This window comes from Echinops telfairi, unplaced genomic scaffold, assembly GCF_000313985.2.
Source record: "Echinops telfairi isolate 266 unplaced genomic scaffold, ASM31398v2 ScPeMD7_18;HRSCAF=68, whole genome shotgun sequence".
NCBI classification, from domain to species: Eukaryota; Metazoa; Chordata; class Mammalia; order Afrosoricida; family Tenrecidae; genus Echinops; species Echinops telfairi.
Genome location: NW_022103915.1, coordinates 10,438,963 through 10,447,873, shown reverse-complemented (window position 1 = coordinate 10,447,873; position 8,911 = coordinate 10,438,963). Strand labels below are relative to the sequence as shown.

The following is an 8,911-nucleotide window of genomic DNA, read 5'->3' as shown; positions in this document are numbered from 1 at the left end:
CTGCATCGTGGTTACCTGTTGGGCTGCTAATTGCAAGACCAGCAGTTCAAAACCGCCCCATTTCCCCAAGAAAGGCAGCCAGGGCTTTATACTCCCGTGAAGAGTTTCGGTCTTGTAAACACCCAGGGGCAGTGCTACCCTGTCCTATAGGGTCTCTGTGAGCCGCGTCAACCTGATGGTGGTGCGCCCTAGCGACGGGACTTTTCTGAATGCATGATGATGCCAGGGCAAGGCATGTTCAGAAGCGGCTGGTAGGGATGGGCTTTCGGTCGGGCAGCAGGCTCCAGCGTGGGTCCAAAGGAGCCCTCCCTTAGAGCAGTCTGCTGGCACGATTCTCATGACAGCTTGACACCAAGTCCTGGATGTCAGTGACTGGGACCTTGGCCAGCGGCCACTGGACTCCTAAGATGTGGGTGAGTCTCGCTCCCAGGGGTGGGGTACTAGGGTGGGGGTGGGGGGTAGGGAGCCTGACACCATGGCTGTCAGGTAGACTCGGCTCTTCAAAATGGCAGCCATCCCTGCCTCCACGGGGTCTCTGCGGGCCAGCAAGGAGCCCAAAGTGGATAAATGCAGGCACAGGACTCAGACTGTTGACCAACCTCTCGGGGAGGGGAGAGGAGGAAGTGGCCCCCACGGGCTGACCCCACCTGCAGGCAAGGCTGCTGCCGCCTTCCTGAGCCTAAACTTAACCACTCCCCACCCCCACCCCACTTGGGAGCCCCATAGGCAGATGGACAGAGCGAGGGGACCTTACTCTCCACAGTCCCCTGTGCCCACGGGGCCACCCCTCTCACAGAGGGTCTCCTGTGCCCCCTTTGGCCCGGTTCTCCAGCAAACAAGATGACCTCCTCTGGAGACGGATCCCTCTCCATGGTGTGTGCAAAGCAAGGACCCCAGACGTTGTGATGCACCCCTGAGGTTTGCACTGGCGACTTCTCATGAGCGGGCTGCCAGCCTTCCCTTCCTAGTCTGTCCTCCTCTGGAAGCTCCGCTGAAAGCTGCTCACGCTGGTGGACCCCATGGCCTTTGAGAAACAGGCGATGTGGCTTCCAGCTCAGAGCAACACGCCTGTCCCCGCAGTCTGGGAAGCTGACGGGGTGGGGGCGGGTCTCTAGCGCCCCGGACCTGGGCTTTATTTTCCTCCCTAGCACTTCTCTTGTCAGGTGCTCAATCCTGTGTCGTCCTGTGTTTCTGCCCTGTTTCCTGCAGTTCAAACACCCCCCCCCCATGTGTGTGTCACCCAACACAAATGAACACCCAAAGCCTCATCTTTCTCCCAAGGAGCGGCAGGTGGTTTTGAACTGCTGACCTCCCCACTGGCAGCCCAATGTGTAACCGCAACACTACCAGGCACACTTACCCTTCAGGTCCCCACCGGGGAGGGCTCTCACCCCTCCTCCCCTCCAACCTGCTCCCCCCCCCCCATGTTTATTTTCATCTCAATCTCGGGGAATAAAAGGGCGGGTGTTGGGGTGGGGGGACAAGGAGCCTCACACCAGCGGGGACCCCAGACAGAGCGGGGGGGAACTCAAGGTTCTCCCTGTGGCCATGACTCCTCTTCCAGGAAAAGGAGAGGAGGGGAGCCAGCCCGGCCAAGGGTCGGCTCTGAGCCCTGGGAGGACAGGCCCCCCCCATGGAGCATCACCTGCTAAAATAAGCCCCCATGCAGCCTGGTGGGTGGGGCGACCTGGCCTCCAGCCCTGGCAGTCTCCTGATGTGCGTTTATTTTAGTTTCCAGAGATAAAGAGGAACAAGTCAGAGCCTGATTCTGGCCTGGGGCAGGGTGCTGGGGGGAGGACCAGTGGGAGATGCCTGCCTGGAGAGGGGGGCAGATAAAGGCCCAGACCCCGGGAAGGAGGGCGCACCCAAGAAGGGAGGCAGAGCAAGAGGAAGGCATCAAGACCCGCCCCCCCACGCTGGCTGCCGCCCCTTGCCTACACCAGCACGGCCTGGTCTGTGGATTGTGGCCGACAGGCAGGGTCTTTCCTCCATGCTGGTTAGTGAGGGATGTGCAGTGAGTGCCGGCGCCCCAGCAGCCCTCCAAGAGCCCAGAGACACCCAGCTATCCAGCTGTTTCCTCCATGCCTACCACCTGGGTGCCCTGCACATCACCCCTTAGGGCCTACAGGCCTCTGGCAGCGGGTTTTGTCGCTGACCCAGCCGCTTGGTGGCCTCCAGGGTGGGTCTCAGCCTGCGTGAATCACACTTGGGAACAAAACAGGCCCCTAAGTCGGCTGCCAGGACTGGGTTTCCCCTGGCAGGGGTTCAGGGCCGAGCCGGAAGCAGTCCAGTGCCTTCCATGGTGTTAAAACAAGAGACCCAGCCTGAGCAGCGCCTTGCCACCGGGTCCGTCTATCCCTGGACACGCAGGGCCTGGGGGTGCAGTGGCTCCTGGATCTACCCCTACACCCCCAGCACTCTGAGGAGAAAGAAAGAACCACCCCACCTGAATGGAGCCCCTGCCAGGGCAAACCAACGCTGCCACTCTGGGGGCTCCACTTGAGGGTGGGCTGGGGCAGAGCCTGGGGGAGCTGAGGCTGAGCCTAGCATGGTGGCAGTGTGTGGGGTCAGACTGGGGACAGAGCCTCGGGGAGTAAACGGCGTGTGGGCAGAGGGGGGCTGAGCTGAGCCTGGAGTCTGCTCTAGACCCGCACCTGTTCCATTCAGCACCACTGCAGGGCCGCTGGGCCCAGGTGTCAGCTTTCCCCACCTGCTCCTGGGAGCCAGGGTGGCCAGTGACAGGTCGCCACGGTGGTCAGCCCGATTTGGCACCAGCGGAGACCTCGGTGCTGAGTGTGCAGGGCTGGGAGCCAGGTGGGTGGAAGGACCACACCTTGGAGCCAGCACTTCCGCTCTACCTGCAGGGACGGCCAGGCTCTGGGGTCCCCCCACCACCCCTGGGGACCCAAACTTGTGTGTTAGCAGCCAGAGTGTACAGATGGAAGAACTAGGTCCGGCAGGAGTGAGAGCTCTATGACACTTCTGGGCAGAGAGGAGTGGAAGCCGGTCAGGGCAGGAGGTCAGAGTGGACACGGAACCTGCAGAGGGAGAGGGGCTGACCAGAAGCCCTGGCCTGCCGAATGGGGTCCATCTGTGCTTTCCCAGCAATGCCCCAGATCACAGTGTGGGCTTGTCTGCTGGTAACCACTTCCAGCCACAGACCCCAGAGCCCAAGTGTTTGGGGACACACTGGCGGGAACCCCAGTGGGGAGGGAAAGGCCTGGGCTCCCTCATGGGCACTTTGAGTTGCCTGATGCCCCCGGGGAACACCCAGAAATGCTGGGTGAGAGGGCTTACAATGGAACTCAAGTCCGACGTCATTGTGCCCCAGCTTCCCCACTGTCAGGTCAGGCTGGGGCCACTCTGGGTGGAAAGTGCCCAGGAAGAGTGCATCCCCATGTCCCGCAGAGCCACGTCCAGCTGTGTGGCCCTGAGCAGCTGCCTGCACCTTCATTTCCCGGTCCGTAAAGTGGGAGCAAAGCGACAGGTCTGGCTCCTCGTGTCCTTTTCAATTCCACAATCATATAAAGTGGAACCAAGGTGGTCATTTTTCTCGTGAGGACCAGCCAGTGGGCTTGAACCACTGGCCTTGCAGCTATCGGTCCAATGTTTACCCAACAGACCACCAAGGCTCCTTATATCTTAGACTGTGTATCTCCTCATATACACATTTAACCCTACTATCAAGTCCTGGGGGCTAGTTGGTTGCACGTTGGGCTGCTAACCACAGGGTCAGTGGTTTGAAACCACCAGTTGCCCCTTGGGAGAAAGATGAGGCTTTCTGTTCCCATAGAATGACAGCTCAGAAACCCACGGGGCAGTTTTGCTCTGTCCTGTAGGGCCGCGAGGAGTAAGAGTTGACTTGGTGGCGGGCAGTTTCTTGTCCATCCATTCCGCCTCCTACCGACCCTTAAGACGGAATAGAAGCTGACGCCAAGGGTTCAAGCAGAAAGCAAAGGTTTTGAGAATGATGATGGCAACGAGTGTACAGATGTGCCTGACACATGGATGGACGTATGGATCGTGATAAGAATTGTACGAGCCTCCAATAAAATGATTTAAAAAAAAAGAGGGGGGGCTAATATCAAGATGCTCAAAAAGGAAGAAAAGGTTTTGAAACTCATTTTAGTAGCAATTGTACACTACTGCTTGATGCAATTGAACTGTAGAATGGTATGCTGTCTGGATTAGCTCCCGATAAAATGGTTGGCATATATATAAAAAAGAATAGAACTGCTCCCTCAGGCCTCCAAGGCTAAATCTTCCCGCGAGCAGACAGCCTCGTCTTTCCCCCGAAGAGGAGCTGGTAGGTTCGAACTGCTCACTTTTCCAAAACTCACCACCATCAAGTCGGTGTGGGCTTAACGATCAAAGCGGTTGCACCTCAAACCTCGGATGGAGCTAGAAGGGGTGATGGTAGCTGGAGGCAGTGGGTCCGGGATGGGAGGGGGGATTCTGCTCCACTACCACCCCTGCCCCCGGACACTGCGGGAGATTCTTGACACAGCATAGAGACATTTGGCATTGTCACTACTGTTGGCGTCTAATGGGGTCAAGGCCAGGGATGCGCCGGACACGCTGCAGCACACAGGACCGCGCCCTCCCAGAACTGCCTGCCCCAGTTATCACAAGGCAGAGGCGGACAGGCCCAAGTGGGGAGAGGAGCAGACGGGGGAGGGCAGCTGTGGACGTGGGAGTAGTTGCGGCCTTGTGACGATTACATAATGGGCCGGCTTGGTGAACCGCCGAAGCCAGCTCTAAAGGTCACCGGCGAAGGAGCGCAGCACTAACGCCAGCACCGATGGGCAGTGGTCTTCATGATCGTCGTGAAGTTGGGGTCTCCTTGAAGCCAGGAAGGGGCAGGGGGTTCTCAGAGGGGCTTCCGGCCTGTGAGGGCAAGCAGCCTGGCTGGCCACTGGCCCGCTGCTTCCCTACAGGTGCTCTCTCAGCCCCATCTCCCCGGAGCCCCGGGCACACATACACAGCCCACGCGGGGTGCACGCACACACCTGCCCTTCTGTACGTGAAGGAAAGTGAATCTGATCCACCGTTGGCAGGGCAGGGGGGGAGTGAATTCGTCCTGTGTGAGTATGAAGACACCGGTGGGGGGGGCCTTGTTGCTAACACTACCTTCTCCATCTCCCTGTGGGGCGGGCCGTGTGTGCAGGTGCAGGTCCGTGTGCACACACGTGGAGTGTTCAACCAGCATGTAGGCAAGGTCATGAGGACTCGGGTGAGCCACCAGGCTGCTCCTCTTTGTGCTTCTGGAAAGTTCCATGTGACTGTGTGCCAAGCCCCCCTGGGCACTGGGAGGAGGGGTGCGGAAGAACCCCATGGCCCATGGGGACGGGGAAGCCGCACACTCTGAGAGTCCCGGAGCTGGGGTGAGGGGCTATGCCTCCCTGCGCCCACCAAGCCGCTGGAATGGAAATCAAGCCTTTGGAAGTATCTTCACAGACCCGAATTCAAGTTATTTTCATGCTTATGAATATTTTTGGAAAAGTCTTTCAGCTTTGGGGATTCAAACTCCTGTCACCCTCTTGTTTCCAAATAGCTCAGGATTTGAAGAGTGGGTATTTACGGCCGATCTCTGTGAGCTCCCGGACACACGTCTCCACACGTGCTCTTGACATGCCCCATGTCACCCAGGGGCTCCCTCTCCCATGAGGCTGCTACTCCAGGAACCCCCGCCAGCCCTCTGTGAGCTGACACATGGGTTGAGGAAGGGCCAGGCTGTGAAAGGCCCCTAAGGAGTGGATGGAGACCACCGTGGTTCAGTGGTGGAATTCTCACCTTCCCTGTGAGAGACCGGGGTTCAAATCCCACCCAAAGCACCTTATTCATAGTCACACACACACACACACACACACACACACACACCAGCTCCCCATCTGTCAGTGGGGCTTGAATATTGCTCTGACACGCACGCACGCACGCACGCACGCACGCACACACGCACGCATGCACACGTCCGCCATCTGTCAGTGGGGGCTTGAATGTTGCTCTGATGCTGGACCGCGGTCAGCAGAGCTTCCAGACAGACCAGGAGGACAGGTCTGGCTATCTACTCCCCCAATTCAGCCAGTGAAAATGCTATGAATCCCCACGGCCTCAGCCCCGGCCCATCCTGGGGAGGGTGCTGGACCCAACAGCATGCTGTCCTGTGCATGGTGCGGCGGGGGTCCTGCAAATCGGGGGCCAGCTTGGTGGTGGCTAGGATGTAGCTCTCTCAGTCACAGATAAGTAGAAGCAGGTTCGCGTACCTGCCAGGTCCCCGGGGCCACTCCCTCAGCACTGGACTGGACTGCCACCTCCCTCCCCCTCAGTCATATGCTCGCTCTCTCTCACTCTCTCTCTCTCATCCTTGCCTGCCTTTTGTCCTGCTTCCTGGTGCTCTGAAGCCGATGCCCCCTCCAAACTGCACTGTCACAGCCCCTGGCTGGCCCTAAAGGCAGGTGACCCAGCACACACTTCCCAATCTGCCCGCAGCCAGGGCCAAGCTTGGGGTGGCTGCCCAGCGGGGTGCCAGGCTTTGCCAGTCCCGGGCTCTGGGATGAGAGCTGGCTTTCTGGATAATGCTGGGGTGGCAGCCTGTCCTGTGGCCCTGCTGGCAGGCCACCTGGCCTGTTTCGGTCCTGTCCCCAAGGCCTCTAGGCCTATATTTAGTCTCCATGCCTGACCCAATGGCATCGAGTGTCTGCCATACCACATGTCTTGGGAGGCACTGCTGGGGACTGGATATCATGTCCAGGCTGCAGTGTCCTGGGGCCTGGTTCCTGGCCCAGGCTGTCTGGTCCTGCTGGGGGAGGGAGAGGCTGATGTGGGGAGAATTGGAATGACCGCAGTCGAGGGCGCTGGGGGTAGCATTCAAAGCTTCTTGGGCCTCTTTCTCTCAGCCCCGCCCCCTCGCCCCCACTTGTCTGTGAGGTGTTGCTTTGGCCTCTTGGGGCCTGACCTGAAATGGCCAGCCCTCCTGCCCGTCTGCATGTGCCTGTGGAATAGTGGGCACTGCGCCTCCCAGCCAGGTTCACCCCTGGGAGGCAGCGGGCTTCGTCCTCCTCTCCGGCCGGTTTCTCTCGAGCCCCATGCAGCTCTTGTGCCACATGGTGGGCCCGCTCCAGCGTCTTCTGCCGTGATCTGATGGGAGCAGAGCACCAGGCCTCTTCCTGGGTGAGCCATGTTGACGCATTGTGCTGAGATCCACAAGGTCAACAATTTGAAACCACCAGCCGATCCAAGGGGGGGACGACAGGGCTTTCTACTCTCTTTAACAGTGACGGTCTCAGAAACTCACGGGGGCAGCTCTACCCTGTCCTCGGAGTTGCTCTGAGTCAGCATGGACTCGATGAGTTTCTTTCTTCGTGGGCTGGAACCACCAACCTTTGGGTTAGCCGTCAGCCAGGAGCCTGCTGTCCATCAGACAGGAGGCGTGAGAGCTGAGGAATTGCGGCTTCCTGTAAGGCTCACCAAGAGTCATGCATTAAGGAAGTCCAGGCAGTGCCCAATAACTGCAAGGAGCTGATTTCTATTCTCCAGGCCCGGGTGAAATACCATGAATTCAGCTCAGAGCCAGAAGCAGAGTCAGCTCCTGAGATGTAGCCACCCCCACCCCACCCCACACACACACACAGACACACACACACACACACACACACACACACACACACACGCTGTCAGTTGGAATCGACCCCATGGCAACTGGCTCTTACCCCACCCCACTCCACTCCCTTCAGGACTGGCATCTGTTCTGTCTTCACGAACCCTCCGTGCTTTCCTCCGTGAGGGGGAGCACCCCCCACCCCCACCCCCGTCATTCCAGGAAATAAATGCTCACCCTTCCTACTGTGCCCATCGCAGTTGACGCTGCCTTCCCATTTTCCTTACAAGCCCTCTGCTTATTAATCCAGGCACCCAGCAAGTCTGAGCACCTGCTGCACGTTACCCTGTCAGCGCATCAGCTTCCTGGGCTTTCTAAGTGAGCTGTCTTCTCATGGAAAGCAGGGCATGGCGCGGACATTCTTCAGTTGCACACCGATTGTGGAATGGGAAGCTGAGCTTGACAGGCAGATGTCCATCTTGAGGGTCCTATGATTCACTTATCAGAAGCCTGAACAGATCATCCCAGGCCCTCGCTGGAAAGCACCCGTGCGTCAGAATTATATGAAGCGCTCTCTTGCCCCAGTTTCACAACCAGCACAGGTGAACAACTGTGCCGGTAGGACTATGAAACTGGCCTCACCCAGTTACAGTAGCAAACACCTGTTGGGCTTGAAGGACGAAAACAATTTGAGGTCATTGCCATGGCCAGTGTTACATCAAATTGTTAAACTACACGGAGAGTCTGCGTTCTTCCCCTGGCCAGCAATAACACCTGTCAGAATCACTCACTCACTGCCACGGACTTAATTCTGACCCATAGTGATCCAGTAGAACTGCCCCTGTGGGTTGCCGGGACTGTAACTCTTTACCGGAGTAGGGAGCCTCGTCCTTTTTCTGCAGAGTGGCTGGTGGTTTTGAACAGCTGACGACCTGGCAGTGAGCAGCCCAAATTGTTATCACCACGCTGCCAGGGCTCCTAGATGCTTCAAATTGGAGGACCCCCGATGGCCTATTGTTTAGGGTTCTGGAAGTGATTCCACCCCCACTCCCTGTTATGGCTGATGAGCTCTTCTAGTAATACTGATTTTACCCTGGTAGTAAGCGATGAGTCTTCTTTGAGTTGTGTTCTGCCTAGGTATCCGCCTCTTCTCTAGGCTTTTGTTTCTCTGCTTCCAAGTGTTGGTGATCTTTTAATCAACCTGAAGCATCTTACCTTTGGTTGCAAGTATTCTGAGTTAAAGGGACCCCGGTGACCTCATGGTTGTTACCTGTTGGGCTGCTAACCACTCCGTCAGCAGCTGGAAGGCACAGC

The 8,911-nt window shown here is 58.0% G+C and overlaps 1 long non-coding RNA gene across 1 annotated transcript in view; it reads left to right on the top strand.

Moving 5' to 3' along the window:
* The window catches only part of LOC123521446, a 3,947-nt gene extending 2,504 nt beyond the window's left edge, over positions 1–1,443 (top strand). Inside the window, exons 2-3 of the long non-coding RNA XR_006679891.1 lie at positions 345–413; positions 833–1,443. This is a non-coding gene — a long non-coding RNA (uncharacterized LOC123521446). The remainder of the gene's footprint in view (positions 1–344; positions 414–832) is intronic.
* The last annotated feature ends 7,468 nt before the right edge of the window (positions 1,444–8,911 follow it).